A 25,484-nucleotide genomic window follows, 5' to 3' on the forward strand; every position below is an offset into this window, starting at 1 on the left:
AATCATTTATTACATTCCTAATGTGCATGCTGATAGGAGGAAAAAGTGAGGAACAATGGCTTCTTCTTTACTGTCATGTCTCTGTCGTGTCACAGGCTGGGGGCGGGTCCATGACAGCCTGAGCTCAGAGGAAATGGATTGAATTTTGCCATTCAATCTGAGTCATTCAACTGAGGACATCTGGTGGCCAAAAGAAGTACATCTGGAATTAAGGTGAGCACTGCATTTTTAGTCATGTATAATTTATTTTTCGTATATGATTCTTATGATTAATAAACTGTATTCTCACTAGTTTCTCATCAGTCGCTGCTTATCTACAAGGTCAATCAACACCACCCATTTTTTTTTTTGTACATCATTTTTATGAAATATGAGGAGCAGCTTTAAGGAAGTCTGATTTAGAGAAATCAACATGGTGACATTGCTGACCTTTTTGGAAATGGCAGGATGCTGCCATGTCTACATGCCTGTTTTTATTGGTAAGCAATGTAGGATTTGGATTTCTTTTGCCCTGTCAAAGTTTTATGTGAACACTTTCAAACTGTATTTTCTTGTGATCTTTATTTACCACCAGATGGGACACCTTTGATTACCTGGGTGTGCTTTGCTGATCGCTTCGCATTTACCTATTATTTTCGTAACAACTTATTCACCTCTGGATGGATATCCCAGGGCTTTTCTTTTTTGTTCCCTACATCTGGGAGGAATATCTGACAGCAGTTAAGGCATCCAAGGTGTGTGAAGTCATATGTACAGTATCTCACAAAAGTGAGTACACCCCTCACATTTTTGAAAATATTTTATTTTATCTTTTCATGTGGCAACACTGAAGAAATGACACTTTGTTACAATGTAAAGTAGTGAGTGTAAAGCTTGTATAACAGTGTAAATTTGCTGTCCCCTCAAAATAACTCAACACACAGCCATTAATGTCTAAACTGTTGGCAACAAAAGTGAGTACACCCTAAGTGACAATGTCCAAATTGGGCCCAATTAGCCATTTTCCCTCCCCGGTGTCATGTGATTCGTTAGTGTTGCAAGGTCCCAGGTGTGAATGGGGAGCAGGTTTGTTACATTTGGAGTTATTGCTCTCATTTTCTCATACTGGTCACTGGAAGTTCAACATGGCACCTCATTGCAAAGCTCTGACTGTGTCTTGCCTACAGTCAAGCATGGTGGGGGGAGTGTCATGGTTTGCGGCTGCATGAGTGCTTCCAGGCACTGGGGAGCTACAATTCATTGAAGGAACCATGAATGACAACATGTACTCTGACATACTGAAGCAGATTATGATCCCCTCCATTTGTGGACTGGGCCCCAGGGCAGTATTCCAACATGATAACAACCCTAAACACACCTCCAAGACAACCACTGCCCTGCTGAAGAAGCTGAGGGTAAAGGTGATGGACTGGCCAAGCATGTCTCCAGACCTAAACCTTATTGAGCATCTGTGGGGAATCCTCAAATGGAAGGTGGAGGAGCACAAGATCTCTAACATCCACCAGCTCCATGATGGCGTCATGGAGAAGTGGAAGAGGACTCCAGTGGCAACCTGTGAAGCTCTGGTGAACTCCATGCCCAAGAGGGTTAAGGCAGTGCTGGAAAATAACGGTGGCCACACGAAATATTGACACTTTGGGTCCAATTTGGACATTTTGATTTAGATACTGTATATCAACCTTATTACATTTAGCAGTGCATAATAGAGTGATTGTGATATATACATATAGTGAGTGCCTCTCTACCATTTGCCTTTCTGTGTTGCGCTCAGTCTATCATTGAGAGTAAAGGAAAATGTCTTTGATTTTGATGAAACAATCTAGTAGTCACTTGGTGTGTTCTTTGAAATATATATTTTTGCAGTATATACATATATATGCAAAGAAATAATAGTAACGAATTATAAAATTTTTGATTAATTGATTGGATTTGTTTCCTTATAGTTACATATGCTTTACGGCACCTGAAGAAGCAGAAAAGCGAAACATGTAGAGTAACAAGCATTGTGATTGACATAATATCTATATGTATGCTTGTTTATATAGGAAAAAAAATCTTTTTTTAAATGTCCAATGGGAGGCTAGCTGTATGGCCCACATCTTTTTAAATTTTGATTAAAAAAAAAAAGTTTTTAGGATAATAATGTGGGCACCATAATAATCCCCTTTTTTATTATTCTTTTAACAAAGTCTACTCTTCTGGGATGAAGGTGCCTTTGATCAAAGGTTGTATATGATGTGTCGAGAGGTTCATTTTTCTGAAAATGGCAGTTGCCTGAAATTATTATTGATGTAGTACTTACTTTCATGAGTCATTGACCCACAACAAGCACACAGTGAAGTGAACATTGTTCTATATACGGTACTTATTCTTACCAAGTGACTCAGTCAGTACCGGAGTTGACATAACAACTGGTCAACTAGAATTTTATGCAGCAAAGGTCACCAATGGCAGCCTGCATATTTCTCTTGGGAACGTTTTTTCTTAAGTGTTTGTTGATCCAAAACCTTTTTTTTTTAAGGGGGTATGGATTAGAATCATAGATGCACTGAAATTTTGGTGGCTGAAACATATTGGTCAAAAATTGTGCTATCGGCATTTTGTCGATAAGAGAAAAAGATGCCGATAATGGTTCCAAAAACACACGTGATTTTACAACGGTTTACCATGATTTTACTATGATTTTCCATTCAGAATAACATAGTAGTTAAGGTTGAATAAAGACAATAGTCAATCCAGTTCAACCCTTGTAGGTGTGTGTTATAGTGACGATAATCATTTCCCATATCCCTGTATATTGTGTTCTTTGAAATGCATGTCCAAGAGTCTTTTAAAAGTATTAATACTTCCCACTGATACCACCAATTGGAGGTCCTTCTCCTTAATTTATTCCCTAATTCCCTGAAATCATTTTTAGGACTCTCCACCTTCCTCTTTCATTGTCATTGGTGTCTACGTGCACCATGACAGCTGGGTCCTCCCCAGCCAATAATCTGTCAACCCGATCCATGATGTGCCAAATCCAAGCACTCGATAAACAACATACTATTTGGTGACCTCAGTCTTTTTGACAGATTGCCCTTTCTGTCCTAATAATTGAGTCCTATACTACCAATACCTGTCTAACCTTTTCTGCATCTCTGCCCCCCTTCTTACCAGCAGTCAGTCCAATGGCAGCTAGGGGAGGGAACCTGCTTTAGCACTGCCACCCCTGAGCTTATATCCCCAACATCATGCAACTTGGCATATTTGTTGAGGTGTACCAACTCAGGACTGGTCTCCCTAGCGCTCTTCCCTCTACACCTCATTCTATCTTTCACCTACCTCTAGCTCCTGTACCTCCATGTCTCCAACATCCTCTACACTGGCCCCTGCCAGAAACCTGCTGGTTAATGTCCAAGTTCCTTTCCAGGTTGTTGATGCTGCACAGTGTTGCCACCTTGTTTTCTAGATCCAGGATCTGGGCTTCCAAAGAAACAAGTCGCTCACATCTTGCATAGCAGTATCTGCCCTCGATTGGCTCATCAAGGAACGCATACATGGAGTAGGATGTGCACTGAGTGGCATCACCAATCCTGTTGAATGTTATTACCCTCTATTCTAATGGGGATAATAAGGTAAGGATCTGCTATTGGTTATCTACACTACTCTAAGCTCGCCTGGTGCTACAGCTACTCCAATTACTTCACAGTCACTCTCAGCACCCTGCATCACTTTCGGCACCCCGCGCCACTCTCATCACCCTGCACCACTTTCAGCACCCCACGTCACTGACCAAAAATAGGTGTCTAAAATCACTAGGCAAGTTTTTGACAAGTCCTTTATTTAAAAAAATGTCAAAAACCAGTGTCCCCCGATGTGGATCAATCATCAATCATGAAGCCCACTGCACCGTGGGACCCAGAAGAAAAGCTACAAAGGCTTACCACGGAATGCCTCCTCCGCCAATTGACAGTTCTTAAAAAGGTAAGGGGCTGGGCCACCTGGTGATGTCATGGACCAATACATGATGGGTTGGTGATGTCACAAGAGGACAGGGCCACCAGGGGATGTCACCAGGTGGCCCGGTCCCTTACCTATTTAGGAACTGTCACCTGGTGGAGGAGGCATTCGATGATCAGCTGCGGAGTGCAGTGGGGTGGCAGGCGGCGTGATTGACGATGGAGCTACATCAGGGGACATTGGTTTTTATTTTTTTTTAATAAAGGACTTGTTAAAAAATTGTCTAGTGTCTAGTTCGATCATGCCCCCCCCTTTTTGGCCTGCCAGGCTGCATGCTCGGATAAGGGTCGGGCATGGATTTTTGGGGGGACCCCACACCGTTTTTTTATTTTTTATTTTGGCGTGGGGTTATCCTTAAAATACATATTAGACCTACGGGCCTGGTATGGACTGGGGGAGGGGAACCCCATGCCTTTTTTTTCATATTGCTGGCCGGCAATTGCAACCGCGAGTCAATTTAAATGTGATTGTACTAATTTTTTTTTTTGTTCGGAAATGTAATTTTTGCTGCAGGAGATTCTATACATGGTACAGATGCGCCACTCTGCAGGCAGACTGAGTGAACTTTTTTCATTTTTTAAAGAATTTTTCATTTTTATTGTTTCACTTAAGGTAATAAACTGGGAGGGGCTACGCTGTTTTTTTTTTTCTTTTTTTATATTGCCGGCCAGCAGTTGCAACCGAGAGTTCATTTAAATGTGATTTTACTATTTATTTATTTTTTTCTTTAGAAATGTAATTTTTACTGCAGCATCATGTATACATGCTACAGATGTGTCACTTTACAGGCAGACTAAGGGGATCCCCCCAGGCATTATATTTAAATACATTTTCACTTTTATTGTTTCACTTTAAGCATCATTCAGTTCACTGATCCTTTAAAAAAGATTGTTTTAAAAGATTTTTTTTTGCATTGAAATAATTTTCCCAGGGCAGTACCCGGGCCCCCATAACCTTTTTTTTTATGGCCAATAACTTGCATATAAGCCTTTGAAATGGGGACGTATTATTTTATGTTTGGGTCTTATAGACTTCAATGGAGTTAGTGGGGCTGAACTTTTTCTCTGTTCGGGAGTTCTGGTGCAAACCGAACTGGGGATGTTCGGCCCATCTCTAGTTATTGAGTCAGTTACTACTGTATATAAATCGAGAAGAAATTATTCATTGTATATAAAAACAATATTTACTTTGTTATTTTATGTCCACTGTTTCTTGCAGTGGAAGGTGACTCTGGGGCTCGATGAGGGGGCTGCACTATAACCTTTTACCATAAGAACTGGTTTTATAGGCTGACATATACATGCGTTCATATGTGTGTTGTAAGTGATTGTGATGTTGATCTACTCTTATCAATATGTAAATATGATATAACAATGTATACCAAAAACACAAAAACAAAAAACGTTGTCAACTTCAGAAAGAGCTTTGTGAAAACATAGTCTTTCCAAACATTTTCACAGCCACCATAGTAAAGATTCTTCCCTCTTACAGGTTATTGGGATAGAGAAATATACCCCGCATTGGCAAGGCAGTAACCTTTGTATTTTTTTACTTAAAAACATTTAATCCATGGGGTCTCAACATTGAGTGGGACAACAACTGTTGTTATGGGGTTTTTTTTATGTTTTTGTCCCTGCTTTAGGAATTTGAAGGTGCATTACATTTGGAGCTGATTATAAGCCATATATAATCAGTGTAAGGTTCACCCTATCTCATAATTTTTTATATATTTTTTTTTTCCCTTTTCCTTCCTCATTTTAGGCCCCTTTTTTATCATAATTTAAATTATAATTAAAATTAATTTTTAAATATAAAATATATTATTTGACAGTTTAATATCTGTTTTAGCTTGTTTTTAGGTCTTAGGAAGGTCTATATGCATTTTGTAGTGATATATATGTTTTTACTGGAATATGGTGCTATTAATTGTGCGACCAACAAGGGGAGTCTTCTCCTAAATCTATGTTTAATGGGGATGCATTTAATCAGAAAACTATTTAACCTTCATTTAAATTGTATTAGCTAATACATACCGAGTCTGGTTTTAAAATTGGCCATCTTTTTTTGATTATCCTTTTAACCTGGTAATGTTGGTGTTGGGCAAATTGCTCCCAGAAAAAAACAGAAGTCATCTTTAGAAGAGTGCCCAACCTGAGGGATAAATTGGCACATAACATGATTGATCCCCCCCAAGAGGCTAACTTTCTTTAAGGAATTCAAGGGATTCTACCCATGTAACAACTGTGTTATTTACAATCTAAGCATGAGGAGACTCAGGAAGATTACGCAATTTGGCTCTTGTACCACAGGTAAAGTTTGTGATATAGAATCGTTCATTACCTGTGAGACAAGATATGTGGTTTATCTCCTTGAGTGTGGGTGCCACAAACAATACGTGGGTCGTACATCAAGAAGACTCAGGGATAGACTGAGTGAACATGTATATAAGATCACTAGACCACCGGGGAACGACACATGATCTTTGAGACCATTTGCGTCTCCTTCATTTTTTGTGTACTACTGGAAGATCTGCTGAATTGAAATGGCGGTGAATTTTTGAATACTGCATGACAATTTAGGTGCTGAATCTTGTCAATTTTGGGGATACCTCCCATTTGGGGGATACTAAGGGGACTTCATTTTCCCTTCCTGTCTTTGTTACATTGAGGTACCTAGGGAATCAACTGCACATTCACTCATAATCAGCCTGGCTATCATCCTCTCTATGGGTCAACTCTAGGAGTCTGAAGGTCTCGGCTCCCCTCCCCCTCTGTGCTTGCTTTGGTGGCGTTACCTCTATTACCTCCACCTTCGGCATAAGAAAGGGCTCAGGTCATCTTAAGAAATGTTCACTCTCGAGAAATGTCTATGAAAACTCCTGAAGAAGCTATTATGAAGATGGCGAAACATGTAGAGTTGATATTTTGAGTGCATTTTCTTGATTTTATCATTTTATATTGATGTATTGTCTTGTCCTCACTTTCTATTTGTAATAAAATGTACAATTTTTGAGAATTCAGATTTTTCTCCATCATTTAAGCACCGTTAAAGTCCCACTTGCCCCCCTCTATTGTAGTTACTCAATTTATGGGATGTGGTGCCTCTCACTTCATCTCTAGCAATATCTCTTCAAAATGCTAAATCATAGCTCCTTTTTATCTATGTGACACTTTTATGTATGTGAAACCATCTTACATTGTGTTGTCACTGAGGTTGGTAGTCTTAGGAGTTTTGATTCCCCATTAGCTAAATTCATTTTTTGCTTTAAACGATCCCCTTTGAGTGGTCAGGATGTCAGCAATATATGGGGGTTTGTTAATGGGAGGTGTATCGCCGCACTTCCAGGTTTGCGGGAGCTATTATGTCCCCTGCAGTGTCCTGTTGTTATATAGAGATGGCGTCTGGTGACTACTTCCTGTTTCCGGGAGGATATGATGTCACAGACCACAGTTAAGATGGCTGTGAGGGCGGAAGTGACGCTCTGTCCATGATATTTAAGGATGTAGGGGGAATGGAATCAGTTTACAGGAGCCCTTGGAAAAATTGCTGTAGCCAGAAACATGTCGGGCAAAGTCGCCCACTGATGAACTGTGACTGCACCACTAGCTGGGAGTAGCAGAGTGTTCTTATATGTGAGTGGCTATTACTTTGTGCTGTTTGTGCTTTTACTACTGAAAAAATGCCGTTTACATTGATGATTATTGACCTCTGAGTGATTGGGAGAAGACCCTGTGGTGCTGGCTTGCTGTATCCTCCAAGTGCATGTGAACCATCCAACCAAAGCTGTATTATTACAAGCAAGTGATTGTTTTAGCTTTGGTGAGTGTGCACTGCATGAGTATACATCATGCTGCATTAACCCTGCACTGGTGGAACCCTCCCTATATGTCTGTTTTTCCCTAATTGTGAAGTACTGCACCATGATCTTTTCCCTTTCATCTCTTTGCATATACGTATTCTACATCTGAGGACTATATGTTTGATTAACATCAGACGGATCCTTTATTGGAGGTGTTTCTATTTGACATATCCTTTGATCCTGGGACTTTTTTACTTAAAATTTTTCTAAGCACTGCAATATACTTTTGACTAATCCTACTTACTGTTCTTGTTGGAAGCTCTGACATGAAGAAGCAATTCCAAGATGGTTCCCTCCACACAGAGACACAGAGAGTGCAGGAAAAGGTATGCTAGGTCAGTGAAGGGGAAAAGTTCAGCTACAGGGAGACCAAAGGCAATGCCGGTGACTAATCTTTTGACATCTATCTGCCTTCTTTTGGCACAGCTTCCAGTGTTCAGTTCTTCTTTAATATTCAATCCAGTGCCTTTTGGAATTTTCTTTCTGTGGATCAGTTATTTAATATAATTATTTACAGTATCTCACAAAAGTGAGTACACCCCTCACATTTTTGTAAATATTTTATTATATCTTTTCATGTGACAACACTGAAGAAATGACACTTTGCTATAATGTAAAGTAGTGAGTGCACAGCTTGTATAACAGTGTAAATCTGCTGTCTTCTCAAAATAACTCAACACAAGCCATTAATGTCTAAGCCGCTGGCAACAAAAGTGAGTACTCCCCTAAGTGAAAATGTCCAAATTGGGCTCAAAGTGTCAATATTTTGTGTGGCCACCATTTTTTTTACAGCACTGCTTTAACCCTCCTGGGCATGGAGCTCACCAGAGCTTCGCAGGTTGCCACTGGAGTCCTCTTCCTCTCCTCCATGATGACATCACAGGGCTGGTGGATGTTAGAGACCTTGTGCTCCTCCACCTTCCGTTTGAGGATGCCACACAAATGCTCAATAGGGTTTAGGTCTGGAGACATGCTTGGCCAATCCATCACCCTTGCCTTCAGCTTCTTTAGCAATGCAGTGGTCGTCTTGGAGGTGTGTTTGGGGTCATTATGTTGGAATTCTACCCTGCGGCCCAGTCCCCAAAGGGAGGGGATCATGATATGCTTCAGTATGTCATAGTACATTGTTGGCATTCATGGTACTCTCAATGAACCAATGAACTGTAGCTCCCCAGTACCAGCAGTACTCATGCAGCCCCAGACCATGACACTCCCACCACCATGCATGACTGTAGGCAAGACACTCGTCTTTGTACTCCTCACCTGGTTGCCACCACACACGCTTGACACTATCTAAACCAAATAAGTTTTTTTGGTCTCATCAGACCACAGGACATGGCACCAGTAATCCATGTCCTTAGTCTGCTTGTCTTCAGCAAACTGTTTGCAGGTTTTCTTGTGCATCATCTTCCTTCTGGAACGACATCCATGCAGACCAATTTGATGCAGTGTGCAGAGTATGGTCTGAGCACTGACACGCTGACCCCCCACCCCTTCAAACTCTGCAGCAATGCTGGCAGCACTTATACTTCTGTTTCCCAAAGGCAACCTCTGGATATAACGCTGAGCATGTGCACTCAACTTCTTTGGTCAACCATGGTGAGACCTGTTCTGAGTGCAACCTGTCCTGTTAAACCGCTGTATGGTCTTGGCCACCGTGCTGCAGCTCAGTTTCAGGGTTTTGGCAATCTTCTTATAGACTAGGCCATCTTCATGTAGAGCAACAATTCTTTTTTCAGATCTTCAGAGAGTTCTTTGCCATGAGGTGCCATGTTGAACTTCCAGTGACCAGTATGAGAGAGTGAGAGTGATAACACCAAATGGCACCCCCATTCACACCTGAGACCTTGTAACACCAACGAGTCACGTAACACCGGGGAAGGAGAAATGGCTAATTGGGCCCAATTTTGACATTTTCACTTTGGGGTGTACTCACTTTTGTTGCCAGCAGTTTAGACATTAATGGCTGAGTGTTGAGTTATTTTGAGGGGACAGCAAATTTACACTGTTATACAAGCTGTACACTCACTACTTTACATTGTAGCAAAGTGTATTTCTTCAGTGTTGTCACATGAAAAGATATAATAAAATATTTACAAAAATGGGAGGGCTGTACTCACTTTTGTGAGATACTGTATTATGTATACAATAGTATTGTCGAAAAAAATCAGTTCTCCCAAAGGTACTACTTCAGTTATTGGTGAAACATGGGGGACCAAGGCATCCGATGCCTTCTTAGATCTCATTGGAGATCTAATGATGACCTCTTCTTTGTCCTGTCAGGTTTCTGCACACCCAATAAAACAATTGTTGGGTGTTTCTTTTTACCTTGGGGAGTTCCCATTCCTCCTTTTGCATTACCCATAATATTAAAATAAAGATATGAAAGGAATAGTGGGGGCCCCTCATTATGTCTACACCTTGTGCACAGACGTAAGAACACAAATGTAGTTTTGTGTGGACTGACCCATACTATCCAACCTTCTAAGATGGAAAAGAGGGACACCATTTAGCAATGAATATTTGTGTAAAAGATAAACTCTTTACATAACCCCAGATCACATGGACCATTGTGAAATAAAGAGAAAGTATGATTACTAAAAACAACTAGGTTTTGAAGGGTGGGTTAAACTTTTAGTGCAACATATACAACTTTACCAGTTAAACATGTAATTTATTTAGCTAGTAGTAGTTAGCCACATTAAACGGGACTTGTTCTGAAGTTGATTGAATTCTCCATTACAGAACAAGTCCAATTAAATGTGGCAAACTACTACTAGATATACCATGATTTGGATAAATGGGAACCTTTACATTTACTTACAGAGATCCCTACACTTGAGGAGACAGAGAGGAATTTGGGGAGGAACGAGGGACAGAAGGATTTGGTTTTGAAAGAGGGACAGTCCCACCATATGAGAAAAAAATTGGCAACCATGCTGATAATTTTAAGCCCAGCTTTGGGATCCATGTTGGTACCCTACAAGGGGACCCCACCCAACCTTTAGGGCCCCACCCACAACAATATAATTTTTTTTAACCTTTTTGTCATGTGTTTTGGCCAGTAACAGGATGCACTGGGTCCTTTTCCAATCTTCTTCTCATCAGTACCACATCAATACACTAGAAGTGAAAAGTACTGGGCTCAGGGGGCGTGGCTATGACACAAAGCAGTCTAACTCTGAGGACAACTTGTGGTAATAGAAGAGTTACTACAGGTGAATACTGCTGCCAGAACTGCTTCTTTTTACCAAAAATCTACAGGGGAACGTTTAAAAAAACAACAACTTACAGTTGGGCTTCAAATATTCCCAATAAATAGCAGATTTGTCATTACAGTCAAATCATATATCTCTTCTACTTCGGCTCCTGTTCGAACTTTCTAGCTATTTCCAATATGCCACCTGTTGATATAACAGTTTATTGTGTCTTCTGCAGATGACCTTGGTTTTCTTGGCAATTCATAACAACAAGTGCAGGCTAATTAGCATTTACTGTATGTTTCTGATTCCTATACAATAGAATGTGCTCGCTTTACAAAGTGTTCCAGTCTGATGGCAGACGAGGGTGAATTGATTACAATAAATATGTTAAACAATGCAGTTTTGGCTGAGTGACTGGCAGTGTTTCTAACTCTAATTGCTATTTCCAAATTGAAAATCCCAATCTCTGCTCACAGTGATTACACGGAGAGTCCAGGAAACTTTGTTAAGTCATTAGAAAGGCTCTCAAAACTTTTCCATTAAATAAAACCCATTGATCTTTTGTTTGACATTAGACTCCTCTGCTTGTTTTCTCCATTGCCCTTTTTGTTGCTGGTACTGTGAAAGGCTATAGTTCATATTAAATGACTTTCCTGCTTTGCACATACATTTATCCAGTCCCTTTTTGCTTTTCACTTTACATATTCATTTTTCTTTCTTTTGCTTTCATTTTGGTAGATTTGAAATGTTGACATCATTGATGCAGCAGGAAGGTTGAGATTAATCTACAAAATAGGCTTTCTCCTCTCCATTTCACATGAGAAATATTGGCGATATACAATACAAAGGTGAACTAAAATATAATGGTATACAGTATTTAATATCAAAGTTAAAATGCAAGTCCAGCCAAAACTTTTTTTTTTTCAGTTTTGGATAGTGTGGAAGGATTAGAATCGTGTTAGATTTTTTTGTATCTGGGTTTTTATTAGGGGGGGTTGTGATTAGATGGCAACACACCAAATCAATTGCAAACAGATCACGCTTTACTTGCCTGACATCACACCAGTCATACGCTTCCAACTGTCCCTAAATTACAGAGACTGTCCCTGATTTGGAACAAAGTCCCTTTTTCCTCCTAATGTGTCCCTCTTTTTGGTCTGATCTATATGGTTGTATTTAAATGGTACTTTTTAACATTAAAAAATGTTACCCAGTGGAAAACCTTCACCTAATTTATAAATTAATGCATTTCTAAATTTCAAAAGCCAGTATAACAGAATATTAATGGTAAAAAAAAGCACTTGTGAGTTTAAGTAAATCATTAATTCACCTTTAAGGGGGTGTGGCAGGGGTGTGTAATATGCCTACATACTTTTGCTAATAGGTGTCCCTCACTCACATCTCACAAACTAGGGAGGTGTGCACCAACAATGGTTTGGGGTCATGTAGGACCCACTTTTTAAGGTGAAAGACCTGTTATTCTCAGTCCCACTGAGCCATGGATATCAAAATTTTTTGCTGTAATCCAGGCAGACTAGCTTGTATTTCTCCCTCTTTCCTTTTTTGACTTTATCTGTGTATGTTTGTAGTTAGCTGTCAATGCATTGTAGTTCCATTTGGATGTTTTCAGCTGCAGTAGCTTTTTCCTTAAAGAGAAACTTCACACCAGGGTTAATTTTTCTTTCAAACCCCTCTTAGTTTGTCTGCTAGGTTGAGATCGAATAGCACACTCATGTATATATATATATAGCATTTTCCTGCTGTGATCTGCCTTATCCCCCACCACACATTAGGTCCTGTGCCACCATCTTTTTTTATGGCATCATCAGGGGCAAGTTGTCTCTTCTGGAATCCTGCAACCGGCATCCAGTGATCCACCCTCTTCCAGCCACTCTCTATAGGCTTATACTGTACCTCTTGGTATTTCTGATAAAAAGTGATGCATATGTTATTCCTACCTAGGCATGAATGGGGAGTTCAGGGCAGGCCAGCAGGCTAGGATCAAAAGTGCTTTAATGGCATGAAGTTCCACTTTAATGTGTAGTTCTGCCCTCCCCCCCCCCCAAAAAAAATGAAAAGTCACCAGTTAAAAATACTGTAGCTGCTGACTTTAATATTAGGACACTTACCTTTCAGGAATCCCGTGATGTTGGCACCCAAGCTGATTTTCTGATCGGCTCTGGGGTGCTTCCGCTGCCGTTCATAGTGTGGGAAACTGGCAGTAAAGCCTTTCGGGTTCCCTACTGTGCATACGCGAAGTGTGCTGTGCTTTCTAACTGGCCCAGTAGCAGACGAAATAGCAGGGGGGGGGGGCAAACCTCCAAGGGACCTCACGGAAGTGGGGTCTCACGGAAGTGGGGATGGGTACCTGTCAAAAACAGGCACCGTCCCCCCCTCCTCCCTGAAAGGTGCCAAATGTAGCACCAGAGGGGGGGGGGGGAGGAAGCAGATAAGTGGAGCTTCCATTTATGGGTGGAACTCCGTTTTAAGTATAAGCCTCAGTGCTAAAACATCTCAGTTTGACCCTTACTTCCTGGTTGAATTATGGTTACATACTTCACATCAGAAAACAGAAATTGAAGGGAAATCTCTAACAGCAGAACGGAGAGAAATACTTTTTTTTTTTTTTTTTTTTTTTTAGGTAAGGAAATACTAGAACCCCATCAGCCTTTTTTTGCTTTCCATGCTGTCTGATGAAACAGTTATCACAAAACAAGAAGCGAGGCAAAATCTTTTTAACATAGCCCCATATATCAGTTAAAAACCAAAATGGGTTGTCAGGAAAACCATGTTTGTGTTCCTGTCCAAAGAACTACACGTTCACAAAACAGCCCACAGACCTGTGCCATGTTTGTGTCAACAAATTTGCGTGCGCATGAGCATGCACATTAAGCAGACTTCTGGCTCCCATTGAACTATTTAAAGCACTGCAAGCCCAGTAACAGTGCTGTATGGTTGTCAGCTTCTGTGACCTGTGACCAGGCCTTGCTTGTTCCTGTGGTATACCCAGTTTTGCATTCTGACTATGTCTGCTCTTAATCCCCCTGATACCTGACCTTTGGCTTGCTTCTTCACTCCGCATCTTGCTTATCTTTTTTGCTCATCTCCTGATTGTGTGATACTGACCTCAGCCTGGCTCCTGTTTATGCTCCTGGCTTCTGTACCTCTGCTGCCTGACTGCTGCCAACTCCTGCCTATCTGACCAAGTTCCTGCCTTCTGCTTCTGCAAGCTCTGTGATGACATCCGGGAAAAGTTCCTGCCTGTCCGCTTTTACTGTTCTGCAAGATTCTGCTTTTCTGTTGGAGAGGACTTCCTACCTGCCCTCCGCCTGTGCCACTCCATGTCCTGTCATACCCTGTCTACCATCTCAGGGGAAAAAACAGGACAGGAGATGTAAGAGAGACTCCTCACATAAATTTGGCCTTTACTAAGTACGCAACAGGGATTCTAAAACATCCCCAATCTATCCAAGACTTAAGAAAAAAGTTTTGGCTACACATACACTTAAGGGTATATAGAGATATGGTAAATTCCACACCTTGAACCCATTTGTATTGTTATCTACAGCCTTGCCCTTCCAAGTCTGTACACAGTGTAATAGAGCATAAGGCTGATTCAGAGTGTTAATATATCTTGATTTCTATTGCAAAATGCCAGTCCTGTCCTGACCTGACCTGTCTATAAAGTATGATATAATTGATAAAGTGATATAAAAATTGATATACAGATGGTATAGAAAAGATTCCCCCCCCCCTTTAAAATAATGTGATTGCTTTGCAGCCTGAAATGAAGGCAGACACGGTTTTTATTTTATTTAGCTGTATTTACTGCACCGTATAACATCCAAGTGAAAGATATAACACCAACATGTCAGAAAAAAACTAAAAAACAGAATCACTGAGTTGGAAAAAGGATCACCCCCCCCCTTCCTAAAAATTACTTGTAAACTCAATGAGGTGTAGCTAATCACCTTCTCAATGGCACACAGAACCATTTGACCTTCAAGTGTGATCAGCTGTGGTCATTTTGATTAGCTCAGCATGAAAAGTTCTTTTCTGGAGCATACCAGTTCCTGGTAGAACAACCGAGTAAACAATCAACTATGGGTGGCAAGGTTCTATCATTGGGATCTCTGATATAAAGTTTTAGATAGGTACAAGTCAGGAGATGGGTACTTCAATGCCTAGAAGCACAGAAATGCCTACAACACAGACCCACAATGGATCAGGACGACGGATGAAAGAGCCAGCAGGAAACTGGTCAGAAAGGCTACCAAGAGGCCTACAGCAACTCTGAAGCAGTTGCTGTCCCTTCCCAGGCCCGAAGTCACCCCCACCCCCAGACTAGGGGGCCACCCTCAAGGGCTTCCACTCAAACTCCGCTGCCCCAGCTGGGCTGTACCTGAGTATTTGAGGGGGCCTGCCCCCTGCCAACCCATCTGTTGGGGATTGGTCAGGGCCCTCATGAATACTTCAGGCAGCTCCTTCCTACCTCCACTCCCATCCTTCTTGAATCTTTTCCAAGTTTCTAGAAGTAGGGGGAGGTCTCAGAAGCGCAGGCTGTGAGTAATCCAGCCATCCCGGAGTCATCCACCCGGCCCAGATTAACAAAACTACACAGAATTGGCTGCTAGCCAAGCCTGACAATTTTCCTACATTAAAAAAACCTATTCTAGCACACTGGAGGGTGCTATACACTGTGAAAGTATGATAGATTTTTTATGTTACTAGATGTTACAAGAGGGTCCCTTTAAAAAACAAAAATTACTAAGTATAACTAAAGGCAAATGTATTTCAATTTCAATTAAGTGGAGAGAGATTAGAACAACTTTCAGGTTTTATTGCTGTCTATGCCCTTATTAGGGAGATTCTCCCTCTCTATTTGTCCTGTTCACCATTATTGTTGAGAGTGAATGTGAAAGAAAATCCCAAAACCCTCCCTTAATATATCCAAAAGGGGAAAAAAAATTTGCCATTAGTTTCACCTTAATGCTAAAGGTAGACTGTGCCATATATGTTGTTTCTGATTTCGAACATACTTCTACTTGAAATATTATAGAATTCAAAAGAATTAGGTCACTAAAGACATAGGGAAAAAACATTATTTTACTTGAATTAACCATTACAAGGCTGTCTTTTTTAAGTGAAATTAAACCCAAAAACAAAATGTAATATAGTGCAGCTTACCAATACCAGATGTGGTGGCTACATTCATTTTTTATTTTGGAGCTTTTTTTTCTTTATTCTCACCCATTAATCTGGCCAGTAAATCTTTTATTTTCCAGCTTCCTTTAGCAGACCAAACTGTCCAGCAGTTAGAGACAAACCATTTAATACTGATGAAGGAAGGGGCTTACAATGATCAGCTTTTATTAATTTATGAAAACCTTTATCTTAAAAGGGGAGGAGAAATTAATTGAGGCTAATGTAAACTTTCATGGTACCATACAAAGGCTTGACATAATCATTAGGTAAAAATTAAACTTTATTCCAAAAACATATTAAAACATACACATATCTAAAAAGTAAACACAAAGAACTGTGTCCTCAACATTTGGCTCTATAAAATCGCAGATGGAGTGACCTTTGGAAAATAACCATTGTCAATTTTAGCAGATACCACCTGACTGTTGGGTGAACAACATGGGAAACCATCACTTCTTCAGGAGCTTTTAGCACAATATTGTAGAGCAACAGTCACATTTAATGCTGTAATACAGAATAATAAGAGTACTTAGTTCAAGTTACAGACTGTAATAAAATTGTGGTGAAGACCCATGCATGCTCTTACCCAAGGTGAGGCCACCCGCAAGAAACCAAAAGGCGCAAGCCTGTCCCGGCGGGGGGGGGGGGGGGGGGGGGGCACACAGTCCCTTGTCTAACAAAAAAGTGATAGAAGTGATATCTTGAAAAAATATACATTATAATAAAAGATTTTTGATAAAATTGGTGTTTACATAAATATGTAACGCACCGTGACAACAAATGCTGAACATATGAGTCAGGTCCTCTCAAGGTTGGAAATAAATCATGGCAGGGTTTCTTTTTTCTACTATAATACCAGTATACTGCAAAAACAAGATGAAAAACATCCATAGATCAAGTTCTCGATAATGATTATAGCTGACACACTCAAAAACTCCCAAAGAGTATTGATGTATCCAAACTGTACCTTATAGAAAAGATAATAGGAAGATGAAGGGTATAAAAATCTCAAACTGATTCAGAGTTCTTGGGCTGCATTTTCAGTTGTCACAAACCTGAGCTGGATGAACAAGTTGAGGATGTAGTATTTTAATGTGCCAGATGGACACACAAAGCAAATCATTTCACTTTTGTAATGGCAGAGAGGCTATATAGTCAGTGCTCACCTTAGATGATCAGTACAAGTATAAAAAGGAGGGGACTAGTTGCAGTAGTACAGCCCTAAATAGGTGAGACTGGTATTCAACAGTGTATATGGCACCAAAAAATTCCCCTGAAGGTAAAGAGATACAATGGTCACAGGCTGTATTCATGAAGGGTGCGGACAGAATTCCATCTTACTGGACATTAGGGAGGAACTGGCTCAGGGCTGCAGTAGCAGAGGGGACTTGCTGACAACCCCCCGTATTTATATTTGGCACCTCCCGCACTGCCGTATTGGCATGTGACGTCACCAGGCCCGGCCCCGTAGCGCACATGCACAAGGTCCGATATACAGGCATCTGCCCACCAAGAGGGACACAGGTCCAGTGAGCTAGGCAACCAATACAGGGATGGGAGGGCCATCACTTTGCCGCGGCCCGCCCATCCCTACAGAGCCAAACATCCGCAGGGACAGTCAGGATCAGGCCACCCCGCTGGAGAACACACCCAGAGCAAACAAGAGCCCATGGCTGCCACAATGGACCTGGGTAAAGAAGGGCAAAAAGAACAACTAAGACAGGCTGAGTCTATAGATGGCCGTGATAGAATGAGGCAAAAAATAGAACAAAAAATCTGCAGCAGGGCCCATGGCAGCCATGAAGGTGTTGGGCAATTGCCTAAGACTGCACGCATAGGAAAGCACCACACTAAAAACAGAAAATATTATGGCAAAAAATTTCTTACACATTAATTACATTTACATACAAAATACATGTAGCATTAATACAATAAACAATATGAAAAAAATAATAAACAATGGATCGTTATATAGAATTACACAAAGAAAATTAACCTTGGTGTGCCACAATAGTTTGAATTGCACCATGGTTTGCAGCAAAGCGGGGCTATAATAAATATCAGAAACACAGACATTTTAGAAGAAAAAGAACATTTAATCTGAAATGATAAATGATTTAATGGACAGTCATAGAAAATGTTTGTAGGAGTTAACTTCATTAGGCCTTGGGGGCACCATAGCATTTAAACGTTCTTTCCATAAGGTCTCGCGCTGAAGTATACGTTTGTCCCAATTCCCCCCCCTGGGGTCTGGTGAAATGACTTCAAGGACAATAAAAGATACAATTTCTGTGTGGTATTTATGATGGAGACCTATATGTCTAGTGACTGGGGTAATAACTTTTCCACTGCCTGAATAATAGTTGTGGTCCCCAACCCTTTGTCCAAGCTGTCGTTTAGTTTTGCTGATGTAGAATGCTCCACATCGGCAAATCATAATGTAAATAACCCCCTCTGTTGAACAGTTCGAGAAAGTACTTGATCTGTGCCACTGCCCATTAGGTAGTCTAATACCTGGACCTTCATGAACCCATAGACATCTTGAACAATTGCCACAGCGGTAGGTTCCACGTGATAAGGAGTTATCGCTCTTTTTGTAGGTGTATAATGACTAGATGTCAACTGTTGCCTAAGTGTAATAGAACGTCGAAAGATATTTTCAGGGGTCTGTTTGACGTATTTGGAAATAGTATCGTCATCCGTAAGGAAATGTCAGTTCTCTGCGATTAATAATCACAATTGTGATTCGTTAGATGGATATCTTGTAAAAATACTCACAGTTTGATTGTGTTGTTTAGAGGGAGTGCCATACAGAAGAGATCTCCCTTCAATCTCTTTGGCTTTATTGTAGGAATGTTTCAAAAAGGGTCCGCGAGTATCCCTGTGCCAAAAGTCTCTTTTGTAACAAGTCTGCCTGTTCTATGTCTGAGGTACAATTCCTCCGAAACCGTATATATATTGGGTATAGGGGATACTTCTGACTAGGGATGATCGAGCTTTTCAAAAGTTCGGTTCGGCCAGAACATCCGAACTTCCCGAAAGTTCGGCCCGGATTTCAGAACCCCATTGAAATCAATGGGACCCGAACTTCGGTAATCAAAAAACATCATTTTGAAGCCCTAAAACCCAATAAATGCCCCTAAAAAGTGCCTAGGGTTCTGGGTCATGCCCCAGGGACTATTAATCACACAAAAAAAGTTCTTAAAAATTGTAATTTTTGATAGAGAGCCAATTATTGAAAAAATTAAAAAAAAAAAAAATTAAAAAAAAAAAAAAAAAAAAAGTCTTTTGATTTAGTGTCTGGGGGGTCTAAAAAGTGTACCTGTGAAGTTTCAGCTCTGTAGCATGTCCAGAACCAGAAAAAAAAGATTGTTTTTTATTAGAATCAATATAGAACAGGGATATGGCTCCGCTATTTTCACACCTTGCCGGTTTTGTAGCAAGCGTTTTTTTGGGCATTTTTTGGGGGACTTTGGAGGCAGGCAAAACATCTGAACTTCTGTGTAGGGGTATATATACATACACACATGTCTGTATATATACACACATACACATATATAGGTGTGAAAGTAGCAGAACACTATGCTTGCGCTAATGAAATAATTAACACCAATATGTCTCCGCTCCTATCACACCTATATATGTGTATGTGTATAAATACATATAAGTGTGTGTGTATATATAACCCTATACAGAAGTTCAGATGTTTTGCCTGCCTCCAAAGACCCCAAACAAATGCCCAAAAAAACGCCAGCTACCAAAACGCCCAGGTGTGTTTTTGCAGCTGGCGTTTTTTTTGGGCATTTTTTTGGGGTCTTTGGAGGCAGGCAAAACATCTGAACTTCTGTATAGGGTTATATATACACACACACTTATATGTATATATACACATACACATATATAGGTGTGAAAGTAGCAGAACACTATACTTGCGCTAATGAAATAATTAACACCAATATGTCTCCGCTCCTATCACACCTATATATGTGTATGTGTAAAATACATGTAAGTGTGTGTGTATATATACCCCTATAGAGAAGTTCAGATGTTTTGCCTGCCTCCAAAGACCCCAAAAAAATGCCCCAAAAAAACCCCTGCAATAACACACCTGGGCGTTTTTTTTGGCGCAGGCGTTTTTTTGGGCATTTTTTATGGGGTCTTTGGAGGAAAGCAAAACATCTGAACTTTTCTATAGGGGTATATACACACACACACACACACACTTATATGTATATATACACATACACATATATAGGTGTGAAAGTAGCAGAACACTATACTTGCGCTAATGAAATAATTAACACCAATAGGTCTCTGCTCCTATCACACCTATATATGTGTATGTGTAAAATACATATAAGTGTGTGTGTACAGGTCCCTCTCAAAAAATTAGCATATTGTGATAAAGTTCATTATTTTCTGTAATTTACTGATAAACATTAGACTTTCATATATTTTAGATTCATTACACACAACTGAAGTAGTGCAAGCCTTTTATTGTTTTAATATTGATGATTTTGGCATACAGCTCATGAAAAAACAAAATTCCTATCTCAAAAAATCAGCATATTTTATCCGACCAATAAAAAAAAAGTGTTTTTAATACAAAAAAGTCAACCTTCAAATAATTATGTTCAGTTATGCACTCAATACTTGGTCGGGAATCCTTTTGCAGAAATTACTGCTTAAATGCGGTGTGGCATGGAGGCAATCAGCCTGTGGCACTGCTGAGGTGTTATGGAGGCCCAGGATGCTTCGATAGCGGCCTTGAGCTCATCCAGAGTGTTGGGTCTTGTGTCTCTCAACTTTCTCTTCACAACATCCCACAGATTCTCTATGGGGTTCAGGTCAGGAGAGTTGGCAGGCCAATTGAGCACAGTAATACCATGGTCAGTAAACCATTTACCAGTGCTCCAAAATCTCCTGATAGCTAGCTGCATTGACCCTGCCCTTGATAAAACACAGTGGACCAACACCAGCAGCTGACATGGCACCCCAGACCATCACTGACTGTGGGTACTTGACACTGGACTTCAGGCATTTTGGCATTACCCTCTTCCCAGTCTTCCTCCAGACTCTGGCACCTTGATTTCCGAATGACATGCAAAATTTGCTTTCATCCGAAAAAAGTACTTTGGACCACTGAGCAACAGTCCAGTGCTGCTTCTCTGTAGCCCAGGTCAGGCGCTTCTGCCGCTGTTTCTGGTTCAAAAGTGGCTTGACCTGGGGAATGCGGCACCTGCAGCCCATTTCCTGCACACGCCTGTACACGGTGGCTCTAGATGTTTCTACTCCAGACTCAGTCCACTGCTTCCGCAGGTCCCCCAAGGTCTGGAATCGGTCCTTCTCCACAATCTTCCTCAGGGTCCGGTCACCTCTTCTCGTTGTGCAGCGTTTTCTGCCACACTTTTTCCTTCCCATAGACTTCCCACTGAGGTGCCTTGATACAGCACTCTGGGAACAGCCTATTCATTCAGAAATTTCTTTCTGTGTCTTACCCTCTTGCTTGAGGGTGTCAATGATGGCCTTCTGGACAGCAGTCAGGTCGGCAGTCTTACCCATGATTGCGGTTTTGAGTAATGAACCAGGCTGGGAGTTTTTAAAAGCCTCAGGAATCTTTTGCAGGTGTTTAGAGTTAATTAGTTGATTCAGATGATTAGGTTAATAGCTCGTTTAGAGAACCTTTTCATGATATGCAAATTTTTTGAGATAGGAATTTTGGTTTTTCATGAGCTGTATGCCAAAATCATCAATATTAAAACAATAAAATGCTTGCACTACTTCAGTTGTGTGTAATGAATCTAAAATATATGAAAGACTAATGTTTATCAGTACATTACAGACAATAATGAACTTTATCACAATATGCTAATTTTTTGAGAGGGACCTGTATATATACCCCTATACAGAAGTTCAAATGTTTTGCCTGCCTCCAAGGACCCCAAAAAAATGCCCAAAAAAAACCCCTGCAATAACACACCTGGGCGTTTTTTTTTTTTTGCCGCAGGCGTTTTTTTGGGCATTTTTTATGGGGTCTTTGGAGGCAGGCAAAACATCTGAACTTCTCTATAGGGGTATATATACACACACACTTATATGTATATATACACATACACATATATAGGTGTGATAGGAGCGGAGACATATGCCTGTTAATTATTTTATTAGCGCAAGCATAGTGTTCTGTTACTTTCACACCTATGTATGTGTAGGTGTATATATACATACATGTGTGTGTATATATATATATCCCTATACAGAAGTTCAGATGTTTTGCCTGCCTCCAAAGACCCACAAAAAATGCCCAAAAAAATGCCTGCGCCAAAAAAAAATGCCCAGGTGTGTTGTTGCAGGCGTTTTTTTGGGGCATTTTTTGTGGGTCTTTGGAGGCAGGCAAAACATCTAAACTTCTGTATAGGGGTATATATATACACACAAACTTATATGTATTTTACACATACACATATATAGGTGTTATAGGAGCGGAGACATATTGGTGTTCATTATTTCATTAGCGCAAGTATAGTGTTCTGCTCCTTTCACACCTATATATGTGTATGTGTATATATACAGACATGGGTGTATGTATATATACCCCTACACAGAAGTTCAGATGTCATGCCTGACTCCAAACATGTCCTCAAAAATGCCCTATAAACGCCTGCAGCAAAAAGCAGGCTGACCGGCGAGAAGCCATATCGCTGTTCTGAAAGTGACCTAAGAGAAACGATCTTTTCTCTATAGCGGTCACCCTGATATGAAAGGGTTTTGTCACCCTGCCATAGCAGTCAGAGTCAGTTAACCCTACACTACACTACGGTCCCCTTACACTTAAAACTTTCCTTAAAGAAACTAGATTATTAAAACTAACTATAGTGGAAAATAGCACCCTAACTACACTAGATATCCCTTTCCTCACACTAAAAATTGCTAAATGACACTTTGTAGCAGAAGTCACAGAACTGCTTCCACTCTCTTCCATGTCCCTGTATTACAATGCTAGGAATTTGGCGGGGGCTATCTTATATACTGGGGGGGCGTATTCACTAATGATTGGCCTATGGACCCCCTAGTCATTCCAATCACATTCCTAGCATTCTCCTGCAATTGAATTTAACATTATCTTCTCCCCACCCAGACTGAAAATCTCTGCTGCCCAATGGTGTCTCCATTGCCCCCCATCCAGAGTGGAGACACCCTAGGACAGGAAGTGTGTTACTGGGCAGATCACCAGGTTAAAATAAGGGGGGAAAAAAGCCTAAAAATAGAAAATGAATGCAGCCACCTGTAGGCAGATGCAGTCTACTTTCTCCACTGCAGGTGTTTCTTATCCGGAGCAGCCTCAGCTGGAGAGGAAGTGAAGAGAAACATAGTTCCTCTATGGTTTCTGGGGTCACTGGGGAAGCAATCTATTTGGATGCTGCTGTCCCATGTGACTCTGGCAGCCATCTTGGTCCAGGCAGAGCCTATTTACGACCCTGGCCCCCAGGTTTGGCATGCTTTACGCAAGTGGGTAGGTTAGGGAAAGGTACCCTGTCTGTTAGGGACAGTACTAGCAGTAGGGAAAGGTTCCTGATGAGAAGGGAAAGCTTAGGGAGGCAACTCCTCTTGACATCTCACCCCTTGAACATGAGATGGCCAGGCCACATTCTGCCCTCTTAGCAGACACTATCAGTCCGGCTGAAACCGACTGGAAAATGTGATTGTACTTGGTTTTTAAAGCCTTCCAACTAGGTTTGTTATGAACAACAAAAACATAAGCGCTCAATAGGCTGAGAAGAGAAGGGCATATGCAGGAGTAAGTTCTTAAGTTCTGGCTGAAATGTCCATAAAGTTCAAGCATGGGCTGATTGCTGGACAAAGGAGAGTTACTGACTGTGGAAGGCTGCAGGCTCTGATAAGAGCTAGAAGAAACTCTGTGGAAATGTACAACAAGAGAGAAATGAGAGCAGCGCCATCTATGTGCAGTATAAAAGATGCGTTTAATAGCAAAAGACAAATGCAAACTCACAAAATGGGCATGATAAACCGGCATGTAAAGGGTTCATCCACTCCAGTGGGAGGACGAGCAGCAGGAATCCGGGGAATCTTTGCTGGTTCCGACTGTGCTGGTGGTTTCCAGCACTTCAGGGTACGCGGTGTCCCTCAGAGAAAAGACGCTAACTTCACTTCCGGGTAGAAGGGGGAGTGGGAGGTGCGTGCGTTTGTTATGAACTGTTGCTGCATTACTTTAATACAAGTCTTCTATTGCACTTGACTGTGTGAATTATAGCTGTAGCACCACGCTGCACCCCACCTACACTCCACATTTAGAGATTGATAAGCTCAAATATGTTACATTTTTATTTTTGGATTTTTACTGCATTAACGTTAGAAGGATGAAAGCCCAAAATATAACTTCACCCAGTGACCCACGCTTCCAGACATATGGTCGATGCATATGCTGATCAAACAGAAAACGTCTGCGGTATTACCACTTAAGCTGAATATAAAATAAATACATAAACCGTGTTTGTTCCTATCCCGCGTCACACAGAATATATCCATGACCTCTTTTTTGTGTGGGTCAACCAAAATAGATATTGTGTCATGAATGGCTTGTTAAAGAGGCTTCCATTGCCATTTCCATGGTAACCAAGTAACTCTATTCTACAAGAAAATCCCGAAAGGTCTGCAAAAAAACACAAGGCGCACCTCAAGATGTCAAATCTGTATATGCGCTGACAGAGAGAACAACCCTTGATACTCAGCGGTGTCTTGTCTGAGTGGCAATTCATACAAGGCAGCTAAATGAGATCTTGTTGCAGACACTGTAATATTCTGCCGTTATTCCGGGTTCACACTATCACACACGTCTGGAAATAAATGGAATTTATCATCCGAATAAGTTATCCAAATATAGGTGAATTAAATTGTATCTATGATCAAAATGTAAAAATCTAATATTTTTTTTTCCACATTGTATTTCAGTTATTTATAGCCTACGCCTATTACTCTGAATGATCTTGAGGTTTGTAAATGTACTTTGTGAAGATCCTATACATTTACTTCCTTGAATTCTGTGACACATAATCACTATACCCTGTGAATAGGCACTGCTGTGTTACTCATTTCAAAGAGCCTGCCTTCTGAACTACAGAGGTGCTGAGAGGAGGACTTTCAGAAGGTGGAGTCAGTACAGTAATCACCTTTTGCAGGCAGCAAGGTACCTTGGG

The sequence above is a fragment of the Pelophylax lessonae genome (assembly GCF_965119305.1).
Source record: "Pelophylax lessonae genome assembly, chromosome: 2".
NCBI classification, from domain to species: domain Eukaryota; kingdom Metazoa; phylum Chordata; class Amphibia; order Anura; family Ranidae; genus Pelophylax; species Pelophylax lessonae.